Source organism: Ursus americanus, chromosome 11 (assembly GCF_024610735.1).
Source record: "Ursus americanus isolate L20-20 chromosome 11, mUrsAme1.1.p, whole genome shotgun sequence".
Classification (NCBI taxonomy): Eukaryota; Metazoa; Chordata; class Mammalia; order Carnivora; family Ursidae; genus Ursus; species Ursus americanus.
This window is the reverse complement of record NC_142137.1, coordinates 43,805,322-43,823,311: the sequence shown is the minus strand read 5'-3', so window position 1 is coordinate 43,823,311 and position 17,990 is coordinate 43,805,322. Positions and strand designations below refer to the sequence as shown.

At 42.1% G+C, this 17,990-nt stretch overlaps 1 protein-coding gene across 7 annotated transcripts in view; it reads right to left on the bottom strand.

The window, feature by feature from the left end:
• The window catches only part of L3MBTL3 (L3MBTL histone methyl-lysine binding protein 3), a 111,523-nt gene extending 100,465 nt beyond the window's left edge, over positions 1 to 11,058 (bottom strand). For 3 of the 7 annotated variants that reach the window (XM_045805573.2, XM_045805568.2, XM_045805574.2), the window contains exons 1-2: positions 10,923 to 11,058; positions 7,334 to 7,414 (exon numbers count right to left, since the gene is read on the bottom strand). The gene's annotated coding sequence lies outside the window, so the exon portion shown is untranslated. Of the gene's footprint in view, positions 1 to 7,333; positions 7,415 to 8,936; positions 9,223 to 9,636; positions 9,656 to 9,864; positions 10,093 to 10,121; positions 10,141 to 10,922 lie in introns of those variants that run through there. The other 4 variants (XM_045805571.2, XM_045805570.2, XM_087865481.1 and 1 more) reach the window with 4 other exon arrangements.
• Between the last annotated feature and the right edge of the window lie 6,932 nt (positions 11,059 to 17,990).

The following is a 17,990-nucleotide window of genomic DNA, read 5'->3' as shown; positions in this document are numbered from 1 at the left end:
GCCACAAAGCCCTAAAGGATGCCCCAGGAGTCTAGAGCTGAAGGTAAAGAAAAATGGGAGGTTAAGAACACTGGTAAGACTCTGGATTTCATGGACATGTAAAATTTCAAAATGAATTTGGGGAAGTGATATAAGGTCGATAAGGATTCGTTCTGCCACACTCTTATAAAGAACAGAACGTTATCACAACCAAAAAAAGTCAGAAGGACATCATCTCTGAATGATTACCCAAGAGTAGACCATGGGCAACCTGATGGAGATTTTTGCTGAGGAGGTATAAAAGCTTCCTCCCATACCCACTGTGGTTCCAGGTCCTGCAAAAGACCGGGAGGAGAAATGAAAGCTATGGATCCTTCCCAAAGGAGACCAGAATGAGTCCTTCTCTTTACAAGTACTGGAGTATGTGTCTGCGATACACCAGAAGAGGGACTAGGAAGAGACAGTCTGTACCCCCATCACACTACTTCTGACATTGTATCATGGTCATCTACTTAGATGAGGCTTTGGAGGAAAGGGACCTTGATTTATTCATTTCCTTATCCCTTATGAATACCCATTGTAGGTATTCATACACTTCATCAAATGAATGGATAAAAAGAGAAGGGGAAAAATGCAACAGACTAGTTGCGGGGAGAGGGGGAAATCAGAAAAAAAAAGATCAGATTCATTTGTCCATCGATCTCATATTCTTCAGTGAAATTCTAACTCACAGCTAGAATGCTAAGTATTTACTTGCCTTGTTGGCAGAAGCATAACATTACTGCTCCAAGAAACTCTCCTTATTTAAGTGTCAGTGGAGGACACATCAAAAGAAGTTAAATTCAAACCTCTTAAACAGGCTTATTCAATAAGGATAAGAGAGAAATCTAAACTCACACTTGAAGCATCTCTCAACAAACACATATTGCTACAAAGAAAAATTTTCCTTTCAAATCAAGCATGACAGATACGAGCTTTGATAGTCTACTCACCCGTCTGATAAGAACTCTGAATCGCACACATACTGGAATTGAGATCCCATTGTGGAGAGATGTAAAATTTTGCCCACAGGGCCCAAGTTCATAGATTTTAGGCAGGCAAAACTCAAGATCATTTCAATATAAGAAATGAAATCTCAGTACCATCAAGAACAAATTCTTCAGAATCTGGGTTTTATATCCACATCTATCCTTATACAGTAGATGCCTCAGTGGCAACTAACCGATGCTTCCTTTAAATACGAAATCGGTTATAGGATGGTGCCTTCTTATTGATATTTTCTCAAAACCTGTATGTCCTGGTCATATTTTAATGAGAATGATCCTATTAATGCAGCCACGGTTTATCTGATTTGCTACCTTTTCTGCCATGGAGATTATACACAAAGGGGTAGCCACCGAAAGCAACCTTCACAAAATCTCAACTTCCTGCCTTCCCGCTTGTTACTGTAAGAAGGATGAATTATTTGAGATTCTGTGGCCTAACCTACTTACTTCCTCTAAAGGAGGAACAGAAAATGAAAAATGCCTTTCAAGAAAAAAAAATGTACATAGAAAACGAAATCACAAACTGACATTAACAGGCCTATGGCATATTTAATATGCTCTCATCAAATGCTTTTATTGGAAGTTCATTTTCAGTGTACAGAGTATAAGATATCTCAATTTGAAACAAAAATATCCTGACAAGTGCTATCATATCATCAACATTACTACACTAATAGAGTCATAATAGAAATTTTACACCCATTAAAGGGACACAAAGGGCATAAAAAGAACAAGAACCTGTCTGACACAGATACGTCCATGCTTATGCAAAATACGCATGAACTCAAAAAAGAAAAACTAAAAGTAGTATCTTGTTCTTTTCTCTTATTTCATTTCATAATTTTTAAAAGCTAAAAGTAGTATCTTCTTTCTTACTCTACTTTGTATTTTTATAGAACATAGAGCTAAAATTAAGAAATTTACACTTGATTTCTCTTTTGTATCTAATAAAGTAGATGTGACCAGATTTTATTTCTCCCACACAAGTCAAGTCTATAGGTTTTATCCTGATAATCATTTGTAGCTAAACTCCTTATCAACAGATTGAACAGCTAGGCCTCAAATCCACCAAATAAGAACACAAAGCAATAGGGTGAATTATTTAGACCACTTAACAATCTAACCACATTGATCTCCTAGGAATTTCAATTCATAGTTCAGGATTTAGTCAGTGTAACAGACGAGGGGAAAATAATCAAATGATTTTGGTCCCTGAACAATCCTACTCAAAATGTTCTACTTCTGAAATAGTTTAATGTTACAAAATTACACATAACATAAAGCTACGGTCCAATCTTAAAACAGCCCTGCGTGTGGTAAGTGCTCAAAAAAGTTTATAGGGTGATAGAGCTTCATTAAAGGAGAAACAGTCTATCACCCTATGATCAATGCATGCAGTGGTATCCTTCTAAGTCAGACCAAAGCTCTGCTTGATGGACCGTAACTCATATACCAAAGACACTGCCTGACTCCCACTGCAACACAGAACCACCCAATGAATAAACAGACTCTTCACTTCATCTGGCAAGCGTGAGCATACTCTCCTGGTTAAAGAGTACAACAGTCACCATAGTGCTGTTGTTGAATGTATGATTAGTCATATTTCCTGTTTTCTTTTTTTTTTAATTTTGATTCCAGCACTCTACACTCAGCCCTGCCCCCAGCTTCTCCCCACCAATATCTCTATGTCTCAATTTAATTCTTTCCTTTTATAATCCTGCCTTCTGAGCAAATGCCATCATCTTTTGTGTTCACTTTAATAAATTTAGGTCCCATCTTTTCTATTGACTGATCTACATTTTTTGAGAACTAACCTTACTGCCTCATCTAGTCTCTTCCTACAAAGAACAAGTGAAACCTCTTTACAAATAAGCCCAGTAATTCTCATACCTAATCTGAGTTATGTTTTCTTAACGGTTTGTGATCATTTCAAGGCCATGAGCCAGACCAAGGTGTTCTTTTCAGTATATTTCAGTAATTGGTTTTTTCCCAATTCTCGGTTTAAAAAAGAAAAAAAAGGGAAAGGAAAATGAAGAGAGAGAGTTTTCTTCCCATTGTCTTTTTTGATACCTGTTTGCTATTGCTTATCTTAATAAACAAAAGTATAAGACCAAATACATTAATCTGGAAATGTGTTTTCTTAAAAATAGTCTAAGAATTACTTTTTTGAAACTTGGAAACCTAAAGACATAACAAGACAATCATAAGCCAGTAGCAATTTCCCTGATCCTACCCCTTTCAAACTGCATGATAGGAACTTAGACAAGTTACTAAGTATCTCTGAGCACCAGTTTGCTCTAAAAGTGAAATAATAATACCAACTACTCAAGGTTAGGGAAAGTATTAGAGATAATACTCAGTGCTACACTAGCACCTGGGCAGACAGAAGGCACTAAGTAAGTACTGGATACATAAACGAATGAATGAATGAATGAAAAAATGTAAAGTGCCTAGCTCGATGCCTGACATTCAGAAGGCACTCAATATACAATTATACTTAATGTATCAACACTTGGCAGTATTTTGCAGACGGTGCCCCACCTCCCAGGTCCTTACCTCAGCAATATGCTTAAGGCCACATCCAGTGGTACCAGGACAGTACTCCCTGCGTTCATCTCTTCCTTTCCAGAGCATAAGCACCGAACTGTGGCTTTGTTTTATTAATCACCACTGTACTGTACGTGGTGTGGGTTATTTCCTCAACTAGAATTATGAACATATGGAGGCCAAGGTCTGCGGCTTTCTTTTAAGCCCTAACCCATTCATGCATTCATTCAACCCTGTTCTAAGTGAAGATTATGGGAAGCACTCCCCAACTGAGACTTCCAAAAAATAGCTGCTCAATAAATATCTGTTGACTGACACAAAACACTGGCTTACAGGAAGAATAATAATAAAGGAAGCATTTTACTCTTACGTATAATACACATATAATTCCTCCAATCACTGTCCAAGTAACCCATGCTGGGTCCACTTCTAAGGAAGTTCTCTCATCCGACATCACCCAACTTCACTCAAGGTCCTCTCAAAAGTCCTTGTTCTTTCCCCCAAACCACCCTGTCTCATCAGTGGGGAAATTTCTTAAATGTCTTTCTCAATTTGACTTCATAAATCAAACTCAGTTACATTGCAAGGGTACCCTTTTCCTGGTGTTTTGCTTTCATCCACTTGCTACATAGCTGTTGCTATAATCAGTACAAACTAATTCATAATGTACTATTGTTTACTCATATCCTCATGCGTCAGTAAAATAATTTAACTTACTAAAGAGACAACCTGAGAATATTCTCATTGGATAATGAGGTCCTTTACAAAATATATTTTCTATGGATGGCCTGAATTTCAAGATGTCATATACACATGCACATACATATGAAGGTATAAACAGTTCTCTTTAAGTACAGTGTTGCCCAAATACCTTTAAATACAGTGTCCCCCAAATTCTTGTGAGGAATGAGTCCCTCAATGGGAGCAGGTAGAGAAATCCACACCAGAAAAGTTATCTTTGTGAACAGACTAGTCAAAGAAGAAAAGAACTGCCCAAACCCATCGCCCTCACCGAATATACAATTCAGAAATTCCATGATCGTGGGTAAAGAGCATCTTATTAATTTCTGAAGACTAAGCATCCCGAAAGGGATGGAATATTGTGCCATGTATATACGATTATATGGCATCATTCTGCTCAGTCAACCCAGGAATCTGTGTCCTGCCTCACTGGTTCCCAAGAGTGCTGGGTCCCTTGTTCTTTCCTACTGGTACCAAGTACAGCTGCTATATTCTTCTTAACAGAGCTCAGAGTTGTGTCCACTCCTGGGGTTAGGGTCTAGAGAACTCAAAGGCAAAGACCTAGTCTTTTGGTGTTCAGCACTATAAGAGCTCAATAAAAACTAGTTAACTAGTAGAAACACTGCAAGAGGGATCACCAGGTTACCCATCCTCCGACCCCAAGGGTAGCCTTGTCCCATACCACATAAAGTAACTTCTCTTATAAATTTCCTATCTTAACTATATCTGCCACAAAAAGCCTTGGTTGGAATAGATTTCTTGGAAATAAACTACCAAACAAACCAGGGGAAACTATTCAAGAAGCAACCCTCAATTACTCGAGGACTAATTTAACAGGACACATATTTCTTCTTCCCTCCACTACTGGGTTTTTGAATTCTTAGAACATTGATTGGATAATCTACAAAAGAAGAGAGATGAACTAAAACTAAAACTTGTCAGGATTTGTCAAGTTCAGTATCAGCACACTGAGAATGGTAACAGACAGTACTTGTGATTTTTTTCTATCTAGATAATAGGCAGTTGGTTATAATTAGAATAAAGTTAGCAAAGGGGTCTAGAAAACATAAGTGGGGGGCGGGGGGAAGCCCTGCATGGACCTTTCCCTAAATCCACAGTCATTTGCAGGACCCATTTTCTGACCCCTAGAGTATAAATCTTACTACCCCAGTTACCTATTTTCTCATGCTCATTTCCCAGCAGACTCACACAACTACAATATTAATTACAGCACACGAATTCCCCTCTCACCAACCCTTCTACTTTCACTACCCTCCCATTTCCACAATTAGGCATCACTTTAAATTTGATTTATTTCACTTACTCCTACCTATTAAATGACTAGATTGGGATAAATAAATTTCAGTTTCTATTCAGCATCATGTTAAAACATGGTCCCTTCCTGCAATGAGCCAATGCTATTAAAGATAAACTACTTTTTTTCCTAAAGGAAGAAATATCCCCTAGAAGTATCATGACAAGTCCACATAATATATATACCAGAAACCAATGTCATAATTTTAGCCAGGATTTAAAACACTCTGTTCTGCCCTTTACAACCTACTTCCTGCCCTTCACAAAACCTGACTAAGGTAAAATGGTAATATGACTACCAAACATTTGAATAAGTCTTTATAGTTCTCAAAACCTTATTTTATTTTATCCTTTCAACAAAGGAAGTGAGGCAAGCACTGTTGCCCCCATTTTCCAGATGGAGAAATCTAGGCTGAAAGAGGAAAAGTGACTGATACAATGTGATACATTTAGAGGCCAAACTGTCTTCTGATCCCCACTCTAGGACTCTATCCACAGCCACAGTGATTCCCCAAGCGAAAAAAAATAGTCGCTGCCTTCCACTCAGCATGTCTAAACATGAAACTCAGCATCCTAGGAAACACGTTCTATCTGCTTGCACCCCACTTCTGTCTGCATGACCTTCTTGCAGCCATTCTCACCCCACTGTCTTTGTTGCATCCTCCACCTGGACCCCATCTATTCACTTTGCTAATTACACCATTCAAGACCATCCACAAGCAGAAAATGACAACGAACTCCTGTTAACAATCATTTTTACATCAGTAATTATTCAGTGTTGACATCTAGGTCATACCTATCCTGGTTCTAAGAGAGCCCAATGAGGATTATTAGTCCTACTCATAAAAGGTAGAACTAATTGATTTTGTTTTTGCTGAACAATAATTAGCAATTCCTTTAATACTTAAGACGGACCAAATGAAAAGAAGCAAAAAAGGAGAGGAAAAAAATTAAGGGGGGAGGGGCGTGGAGGTATAAATAGAAAGCACTAGAGTAGTACAAATATACTTTGATGTTTTACCTACAGAGGGCTGCCCTCTTTGCCTGAGAACAACCTTTGTCCTTAAAATAGGCCCTGAATTACTAGAGATAAACCAGCAAGCACCCTCCAAAATTACCAAAGGGATCTTACTAGACAACAGCTATATTCTCTGTGTAGATATGCTCAAAAGTTGACAAATCTATGCTAACATGCTGGAAAATCACTACAGCCCTTTGACATGAGATTTGGCACAAGTGGTCCCACAATGGATTTAAGCCACAAAAGTTAAATCACTTAAATGCCCCAAAGCTCTTGTTGTAAATTTCACCTACAAAATTTTAACAAATTCCAGAATCTTCCATATCACTGTATTACAACAGTTACATTAACTTACAAGTGCTTTGTTCTAGTTTTCCCATTTTTTTCAATTCCAAAGAATAAAACTATTTACTTTCAGTAGAAAACAGGTACAACTGAAACACAAATTAAGAATCTAGTAAAAGAGCCAGTCAAAAAATTATCCAGGACAATCTCCAAACTTTTCCTAATGTTTTACTTGAGCCTCAATCACACTTCACCTCAAGACTTTCATGCATTGAAAGCAGCCCCTACAAAATGATGCTTTTCTGCCAACCCCGTCCCACATTCTCCTTCCTGATCCCAAAGTGCAGCTTTTAACATTTGCAAAAATACCAAGCAATTTGTTTCAACAAGCAAATCTTACCTAATGGCAGTGAAGATATAACTCTCCAGTGGTCTTGTAGGATTGCTGTCCACCTCCAAGACTTCCCCTAAAGGTCCAGCACTAATTGAAAGAGAGGAAAAATAAAATCAATGCATTCTCATAAAAAAGAAGCCTTCAAGTCCACAATAAATATGTTTAAAGTTTGAATCATTGACTTACTGCATAATTTTACACAATACCAGTCAGTATATTAAAAATAAAATAAACTAGTTCTGGATAAGATGAAATGGATTTTATCATTCATACCATTCCCTTATCCTAAATTCCTAAATTAAAGAGTCCCCCTTTGTATGACCAGCAGGTGAAAAGTTACAGGGATCATTTGATTCAATTTTAATTTTTCTCAGTGCTTTTGGCTTTAATATTAAAGTTACTTTGCAGAACACACACTGGCCAATGAATAGGTATTATGTAAGCAGTTTTTTCCCATGTATGTAAATGTTTAAATCACAACTTAAAGTATTCAGAAATAATGTCTTAACCAGTGAAACAAAATTATACTCTTAGGACTAAAAGGGACCACTTATTTTATGACTATATATAACTGCACAGTTAAGAAACTAAATACCAGCCTTTTATTTATTAGAGAATAAAATGATCAGCTTATATAAAAGACACATTTCAACCAAAGGTCTTTTTCTTTTTCGAATTTTTAAACACTTTGTATTTTTATTAACATTCAAAATGAAACGACCTGCTGTGACTCCTGACTGATTAAAGATAAAGACAATGATAAATACAAAGACAAACTGTTTCTAACCCAGTAAGGGACCCATCTCAAATCCCCGACTAAAAGCAAAGTGTCTTTCCCATACAAATGAAGAGGGATCGAAGCTACAGGCTCTGGGTCGTCAGAACTTATCTGCTCTCCAATTTACTAAACCTTCTATTTCTGATCGGCATCCATTCACACAACATCTGGCTGCTCGCTCAGGTCGTCTAATTACTTCCACGTCTGAACAGACTACGTAGCTACAAGCAAAGGCCAAACTTTGCTCTCGGCCTTCCGAACTTAAAGATGCGTTTAACCACTAGAGGTCTCCCCTTGGCCAGTTTTGCATGTTCGCTATTTTGCTGCACTTGAAACTTTCCGGAGAAATGCTCTACTCGAGTCAGTGTTTTTCTAAAAACTTGCGCAAAAATCCACGCGACCGAACTAGCCAGTACAGAGACTCTCGGGCTCCCCAAACCAATAAAGATATCACAAACAACGCTCTAGGAAAATCAAAATTAAAATTCGACGCACTCGCCTAGCCGTCGTCCGCCCCCCCCCCGCCCAAAATCTTATTTCTCATCTCAGTTTCCCTTAACGTAAACTTAGAACAATTAAAAAATCTATTTTTGTTTCTGTAGACTTTGAATGATTTCTAATGCATTTTTCTGGCGGTGGACCCGAGGTGGGAAAGGAGCGGGCCAAGGGATGCAGGGAGGGGGAAGGGCCGTGCTCACAGCGCCCGAGGAAGTTGCATAAGGAAAGAGACTCCGTTTTTTGGGTCCCCTCAAAAAATCGGCGGGGAGGGGGAGGAAAAGGAAGCGGGGTGGGGGGGAAGGCGGGGAGGAGGGAAACTGAAGCGACGTTTACCTTCGGCTCCCCGTGGAAGGGGGGGTAAGGGCTACAGTCTTCGCGACCCCGCAGGGCGGCTCGTTCCCCCCAACTCTCTCCGTGCGCAGACGGACAAACAGATACCCCCACCCCTCCGCGCAGAAGGCGGGGAAGAAACCGCCTGCTTTTAAACTTTCTCTCACGGTCGCACTGTGGGCCATGCTTTGACCAGAAAGGGGGGGGGAGGGAAGAGGTAATCAAAAGGCCTTTTTCTTTAAAGGTAATTAAAGTTTTACCACCAGCACAAAAGTTGCGTCCTCCCCCCGCCCGTGCCACCGTGCCCCCCTACTGCCTCCAGGGCTCACAAGTTTTTCTCCCTCTCCCCCCCCCCACCAGCTCGCGGGGCGCGCGGCGGATGCCTCGGCTCCTGCGCTTCCCGATCCCCACCCCCGCCGGCCTCTACTTCCCCCCGCCCGGCCGCCGCGGCGCGAGGACGGCCCGCCGGGCCCAGGACGCGAGTGTGCAAAACGCATTATTCCGGAATGGCACACGCACGCGGCGCGAGGCGGGCGGCGGCCCGACCCGGACCCCTCTCTGCCTCCCCAATATAAGGGCGGCGTAAACAAGTTGCAGGAAAAGCAGCCCCGTGCCTCCCCCCGCCCGCCCGCCCCGGCGCGGCCGCCGCCGCCCGCCGCTACCGCCGCCGCCGCCGCCTCCCGACACACGCCCGCGCCCGCACCCTGGCCGGCGCGGCTCGGCACGGAGCGGGGCGAACGCCGGGACGGCGCGGGCTCCCGGCCCGGCCCGCGGCCCGCGCCCTCCCCCGCGCGGACGGCCGCGGCGGGCCCGCGCCGCCTTGCTTCCCGAAGCACTTTCCTGCCTCGGGCAGAAATAAACCGGAGGGTTTATTTTTGTGCAACTTTCCCAAAATGGCGGAAATTGGAGCTGATCTATATGAAATTCTCACACAGTCGGTCGGGAAGGGGGAGGCGGCGAGGAAGAAAACGCAAACTCTCGGCCGCCGAGCCCTGCCGCGGGTCCGCGAGTGTGTGCGTGCGTGTGAGTGTGCGTGTGCGCGGTGGGAGTCGGGGAGGCCTTTCCGCCGCGCACACACACAGCACACGCCGGGGAGACGCGCCTGCACATTCAACCAGTCCATTCTCCGCAGCCCGAGCGGGGAGAAAGTGGCCCGGCCTCTTTTCCCACTGCCTCGGTCTCCCGTACTTGTACTTCTCGCGCTCGCTCGCTCACTCGCTCGCTCTCCGGTGCGCGCCCGGCACAAAGGCCACACGGGCGGAGGGGGCCGCAGGGGCGGCGCGCGGGGCTCGCGCCTCCCGCCGCACCGATCCGCCGCCCCGGCCGCCCCCGCGCCCCCCGCCGGCGCCCCCCGCCTCGGCGGCCGCGCTCGCCGCCCGGGCTGCAGCTCCGCGGCGCCCACTCGGGCACGCACCCCGGCGGAGCCCGGCGCCGCCGCGCTCCCCCACCCCGCGCCCGGTGTCATGAAAGCGACCAAAGTGACAAGCTCGGGGGGCGCGGGGGAGGGGGCCCACACGCATCCCGCCGCCTGCGCGCCGGCGAGAGCCCGACGCGGCCGCCTCGCCCCGGCTCCCTTCAGCACGGCCCCCCACACCCTTCCCCGTGTGCGCGCAAAGAAAAAAATACAAGTCTCTCCTCCCCCCATTTTTTCCTTTCTCTTTTCTCTCTCTTTTGTTCCTCTTTCACACTCGCACTCACTACTTCAGAGTGAGATGCCCAGAGACTCCCCCTCCAGCCGTTTCCGAGTCACTTGCCCACTTTTTTCCCCGGGATTAAGTTTTCTCCTCTTTCCCAGAGGCGCAGAGAAGTGGGGGAGAAACCCCTTCTGTCCTTTCCCCTCCCCTGATCTGTTTCACAAGACGAGGGTGCGCTTCCTTCTCTCTATAGGTCTCTTAACTTTCATCCTCACCCAGAAAAATAAATGAATGGCTTTTGCACGGACAAATCTTCTGATTAATTAGAGATTAGATCCGATCAACCGCTTCTTACCCCCAAATTTTCTCTTTTTTTTTCTCCGTCTCACGAGTAGTCCTGACAAATGGTCCAGGGCTGCGGGCGCAGTGCGCATGTGCGCGTAGAGTCAGGGCTGGGGAGAGGGGAAACTGCGCTGGTGCTGGTGCCGCCGCCGCCGCCGCCGCCGCCGCCGCCGCTGCCGGGGAGGCTCGCTCTGGCTTCCCTGTTACTGCTGCTGCGCCTTCGCCGCTGGAAAGCAGCAATAAAGCCGGTTGGCAAATGCAGCTGCCCGCAGATACTGTTTCAGGTGCATCTTTTCAATATCCTTGTCACCGGCTCAGAGCTGGTTCAAGAACAGTCAAAACAAATATGAAAGACTGCTCAGGTTATAGATTTCTTTGTCTATTTTTCACTTTACTTTTTTTTTTAAGGCAATTCTCAGAGCAGCTAATCCAGCATGTACTGTAAATGTATTCATTCAGCCATTAAAGAGTGGGCCTTGGTCTGATACAAACACTACCCAAAGGCTCGATGCATGCTACAGGTCATGAAAAATAAGAAAGTTTTAAGCTTCTACGCAGTAGAACCCCCCCCCCTTTGGGGACTGGAAGAATGCACGGTAAAGTGCGCGTGTAAAACTTGCGTGTTCTTTTGGTTCCTCAAGTGTTGGTCTTTATTGACAGCTTCGACGTGTTAGGCCTCTGTTGTGAAATACGTTTGGATTCGTTCAACTTAGAAATCAGTGTTCCTGGACCCGGACAATCGGCACATCCAGGACTACCCTCTTCGTGTAACCATTTAAGATGGCTGAGCTGTCCTAAATAGCAAAATCTGTCTTTGTTAAGGCGTCAAAACTAGATCAAGAGAGAGAGTATTGTATTTCAGTATTGACAGCCTTCCACTTATTGACTGCAGGCCTCCTTTTGGGCAGCTCACCATTCTCCTTTTCTACTAGATACAAGTATTACAAAATAATTTCTGTAATTGAAGTTGTGATAAACATTGTAATGTCAATGACAGTTTACAGTTGGAGGGAAAAAAGGAGTAGCACGTGTGATTTCCAGAATAGCAGAAGCAAGTCTTATATTTTGTAGGGGTGGGGAAGTAAGGGAAAGTCTCTGGCCCTCAGAGTGGACTATTTATTTTGCATCTCCTAAAAGGTGAAGGAGGCCTTTTTTTTTCCAAAATTGCTGCCCGAGGCCTAGAATTTAAATACATCACAGATGGATATACTGTATTAAAAATCCCTTCTTCAAAATGTAAGTAATATTATTTCTTGATTGATTTTTTTTTTTTTTTTTTTTACTTAAGGAATGTTCCTTGAACCAGTTTCAGAAAATAAACTGTTAATTTCTTCCTTTAGGAGCATGAAATTACCCTAGAGAATCTGACCACCTCACAATTTCTTCTATTGGTATAGTGACCAAATTCTCCAAACCAAAAATCAGGACATGTGGCTTGCCATGTACTCAAGAACAAAGGAACGAACCCATGAAGCTGAAATGAGCTTATAAAATATGCTCACACATTGGGCAGCCATTGGTTTAGGGGTGCGAAGTGGAGCAGGCTGGGTTAGTGAGAGCTATAGATAATCTCAGACCGCCAGTTAACTATTGATTTCACCCACTACATCCAACCCTTTTCAGAGTGGCTCCCAAACAGCCTAATTAACTGATCTGAATTTCAGCTCCTCTCCTTTTCCCCTTAGCCCTTGAATAATAAGCAGTGAAATGGCCAAAGGCAGATTATAGGAGGAGCAGAAAAGAAAGGCCATGAACTACGTGCAAAACTAAGACCAAATCACCAAAAAAAACCCCTTAAATTTTAGATTTTTCTTTCTAAAAATCCATTTTAGATTTACTCTCTCTAGGTAACTTCTGCATGGTATTTCTGTTTCACATATATTTTCAGAGATGTTGGTTCAAAGTCTGTAAACTTATATGAATGGCCTACTTGTGCTGAGCACTCTGCAAGGTGCTAAGGAATTACAGCAGACACAAACTAGGCCACAAGGAATTCAGTCTGGCAAGAGAGAGGCCGGCGAACTGGGCATTGCATGACAGTGTGGTGTGTCATAGTAGGGTATGCAGATCAAGGACGGTGGAGAAACACCTATGGCAATGAGGGCGGGTTTTCCTGAAAAAGTCATAGCTAAGCTGATTCTTGAAGGACAACCATCCCTGGTGTGCTGTTCCACTTTTCCTCTGGGAAAAATGATCCAATCAGAAGAAGTCTGAGGGTTTGGAGAGCAAGGCTTGCCTGGGACCTGTGCACTTACTGAGGTCCACTAACAAAAATAAAGATGAGTTGAGGCTCTCTGGAATACATTGCCTTTCTCCTCCAGAGATTTCATCTCAGTTGTTCCCAAGATGTGGTTCAGGGTAGGAGATATTTTGAAGGTACTCACATGTAAAAGTAAGACCGCTGCCGCATTTTTCTACAGAGAACCTGTCAGTGCCACCACTTGAGACAAAGGCAGAATGCAGCTTTAGAATCTAGATAATACTGTGGTATTCTTCAGGTAAACTGCTACTATTTACAGGACCTCTCTCCATCTGGTCCCTAAATGGTAATATCCTAGTAGAAGCTTCTTTGCTGTGCCTTCACCCTTCCACCATTTAGTCACTGCTTAATAATTCATCATGAATCCCTTCTTCCCAGCCTCACTTAATCTCATCACTCTCCACCACTCCCGGCTTCCCATCCCACCCTGCTCTACCCCCTGACTTCTACATACCAAATCCATCCTTCAGATGAGATTTCAATTTCCTTGACATCTCAAATGAAAGTATTAGCGCATTCCTTTGTTATTCTGTGTATTGATTTACTTAAGCCCAAACTTCTTCCCCCAAAATGACTTCAGATTACTCCATTCCTAAATATTCTGAAGCTAAAATTATTTTACACGGAAAATATTTTAAACAAATCACAACGTTCGTTCTTCAGAGACTTTTGGAGGCTTCCTGTCACCTCCCAGTGTAGGTCATTGAAAACCTCTCTCACTGGACTCTTAACCATAGGAAAGGAACTGAGGGTTGCTAGAGGGGTGGGGGTGGGGGGTTGGGGGATTGGGTGACGGGCATTAAAGGGGGGCATTTGTTGTGATGAGCACTGGGTGTTGTATGCAACTGATGAATCATTAATTCAACCCCTGAAACTAATGATACACTATATGTTAACTAAATTGAATTTAAATAAAACGTTTTAAAAAGTAAGAATAAATAAAACCTCTCTCACTCTACTCCATTCTCTTACCTCTACTCTGTGTGAACTTCAATTTAGAAACCTAAACTCCCTTTTCCTAACACTAAGCTTGTCCTGCATTGACAGGACTCACTCTTCCTGGCCTGGAACAGTTCAAGGATGACCTCCTTCATGGGCCAGTCCCTCACAAACTGAAATTGGAGTGAAGTCCAAGAGATTTGCGTTCTAATCCAGTTCTGCCAGCACACGCTGGGAACCATTAGGCAGGTCACCTCACATTTCAGGGCTTCAATTCTCTCACTAGTTAGACAAAGAAAATAGAGTAATTGATTCCTGGGCCTCTTTGAAAGCCATGTCCTGGCCCATCTTTCCCACAGAACAGGAATACTGTCACATTTTGGTACAAATAATATGGAACCAAGAAAGGAATTTTAAGCAGTGAAAATCCATCCATCTGCTAGGTATCAGAATGTTATCAGTTTATAGCTCCTTCGGTTGGTTTTAGCCTGGTACTAATGAGATCAAGGTCACGGGTTCCATTCCCTAATGGCTAGTTAGTTTTGATCTGTTTCATAGCCACAAACTGCTCTTCTAACACCAGTCCCCCATGTTGTAACGTGTGCTGCTGGTCACAAGTCTCGAGGTAAAATTTAATCTTTCCATAGAAATTTTCTAAATGAACAATACTTGAAATCATCCTTTTAATGTATTATCTTACTTTTAAGGATGAGTCAAGTTATTGATTTTTTTAGCCTACATAATTGTGTGCTCCATGTTTTTCCAAGTAAAAAAATGACGTTAACATTGATTTGGCCAAGATTCTTATTATTGATATTTGTAAGAGCTGAGTTTGATATCCTTGTTAGTGTTCTAGATAACACTGAGATGGTTATTAAGTACTCTCATTTGAATCCCGGTTATCTTCATTGTGACACATCTGCATACATTCTCAGTACAAAGCTTGTAATGGTAAAATGTAATTGAAATGCTAAGGGTGAAAGAAAAAGGGTATATTACTCATCAGGTAGGGAAAGCATTATAATGTGTATCACATTCTCAACATCCTAAGGAAATTAATATAGAAAGAGCTTCTGGATAGATGTGAATATTTATTATCATTTTGTTTAGATACAGAAGTAAAGATAGAAATATGACAGACGTATCCAAAAGAGTAGAATAATATGGGACTGTAAACTGCCTTGTAAATTTAAAGAAAGAAAGTTAATTTATAATTTTTCATAATATACTCACTCATTTAAAGCCTAAATCCAAAAGCCTTATGACTAAATGTTAGAAGGCACAAGCCAGACTTCAGAACATGTCTAGAACAATAGCCCCCATACTCTTAGAGCCTGGCCCTAGAATGTTCTTTCCATTTGACCTGGCCTCCTGACCACAGCTGATTGGTCCAGGAAAGGACATTTAATCCCAGGACTGAATAGAGTAGGAAGAGTTGGCCTATGAGTCAGCAGGGAGTGCTTTCCCAAAGAATAAAAGTGATGAAATGGACCAGTCATATTCTTAAACTTGGCTATGTGAACTGGAAATACTGAAGATAAAGTTAGTTCATAGGCATTATAAAAACTAAACGATTCACAGAGAGAACAAGGTAGAGTGCAGGCTCATTAGCTATCAGGCATTAGAAACTATGCATAAGTAGAAATCATAAGGTAGAGCAGAGCAGAAGATAAAGATAGAGGTGCCAGAGTTTCACTGGGCTCTGCATGACCTCCTATTCCCAAAGGTTATTCTCGTCTTAGAGAGGCCTGGCCACTCTGTAATCACCATGAAGACTACCCATATAGCTAGAATTTCTGTCTTCACGAGTATTGCCATAAAAACTCCCCCATCCCTTCTGGGAAATTGAGTCAGTCTTTGAATTGAGTAGATAAACAAAAGAACCCAAGCAACAGCAAGGAGGATGACTTGTTCCCATTAGACTTGCAAAGTAGAGGGCAATTTTAACTCACTCTCTAGATCTGTAAAATGGGGATATGATTAGCGCCTAGCTCATAGGGTCGTTATAAGGATTGAATGGATCTATGCAAGACTAAACCTTGGCACTGGTTAGTAATCAGTAAACGTGAGCCTGAGAGTTGGGATTTTTGCCTGTTTTTGTTTTCTGCAGTATTGCTAGCATTCAGAATTGTACCTGCACACAGTTAACTATGAAAAAAAATATTGAATGACTTAAGGAAATATTAATACAAAAATCATGACATCTGCTCTTTTACTTGTCCCTTTCCCAGCTGGTTACTAGGCCATAGGTATCATGTCACAGATATGCTCATGGGCAACATCCCCCTAAAAGTTCCTAAAAGCATGTAAACATAGAGTGTTAATGGAATTCATAGGCCCTATTTCAAAGGAGCCTGCTGTTCAGAATATATTATCTTTATTTAGCATTTATATTACACTTTTACATTTTCAAACCCTTTGCAGTTTTTTAACTAAATATTTGTTATAACATTCCTACGTTATCTTTCATAAAGGAGGTAACTGAGGCATGGTTCCAATCGTTAATACCTAGATCTGGAATTGAATTCATCACATAAATACAGTAAGTGTAACTGTGTGTATATATATATAAAAAAAATCTGGAACATTACTTGGTTCATGTAGAATGCCGAATGGAATGTCAGTGTTTGAGAAGAAGACAATCTGTCACTTTAAATTACACTCGCTATGCCTTTCCCTTGGTTCTATTTCAGAAACTACCATCAATAGAAAGGTTTTTAAACTGAGGTTTCTCAATGGGTTTGAAGTCTTTAAAGAATAAAATTTTGAAATTCGGTATTGAAATATTTCACAATATCTCAGTAATTGCACAATCTTTTTCTATGAAAATCTCTTCAAGACAGTAGTTCTTTCCTAGAGTCAATGTGTTGAGGGTTTCTGTATGTGCCCTTAGAATTTGTAGACAGTGAGGAATGAAGTGGGTAAAAATCAGTATACCATTGATGAAAGCGGTCAGGAGTAATCTAAGTTAACGGTCTGCAAAAGGGCTAAGGAGATTTGGGAAATACGAAAATCCAATCAGGTGTCCCTGTGGAGTTTCAAGAAAGTCTGAAATGTATTGGACCACAAAGAGATATGAGCTTTGGTTGCTATTTCGGCTGATTGACTACAGGAATATAGTCAATAATATTGTAATAACTTTGTATGATGACTGATGGTAACTACACTTATCATTTTGTAATGTATATAACTGTCGATTCAGTATGTTGGACATCAAGAACTAACATAATCTCATATATCAACAATACTTCAATAAGAAAAAAAAATTCCAAACCTAGCCAAACCAAAACAAAAAATCCTAACTCAGAGGAGTCCCCAGTAGAGCTGGATAATCTATTCATTTGTCTCTATCCGACGCAGTCTTCCATGGCCAGATCAGCTGTTTACTGATCTCAAGGTCGGATTACGCTCCAGGGTTCCTCTCTCCCCATGCAAGCTCCTTCAACTGTTCCCTTCACCTTCCAAATCTCTCTCTTTTCCTCTCTCATCTCTCGTGAAAAACATCCCTACTTCTTCCCCAGGCTGTGCTTCCAAATGCCATTTGCTCTTGGTCACACCTCTTTTTAGTCCTCCACGAATTTTCATGATTCTCCCAATATTTACAGTCCATTATTCTGCACTGGCTTTTTCACAGAGAAAAACATACCCATGCTTATCTTCTCAATCCTGAAAAAGAAAACCTTTTGTCAACTCTACACCCTTTTAAATACTGTGCCATAATCTCTCTTTTCCTTTGCTGCTGACCTTCTTGAACACGTAGTTTATACTCACTTTCTTCCTTTCTCTACCTCCCATGCATTCTTTAGTCCATGGACGTTATGATATATGCTTTCTTCTCTGTAAAGTCTCCAATGACTTCCTGAATGTTAAATCCAGTGACCA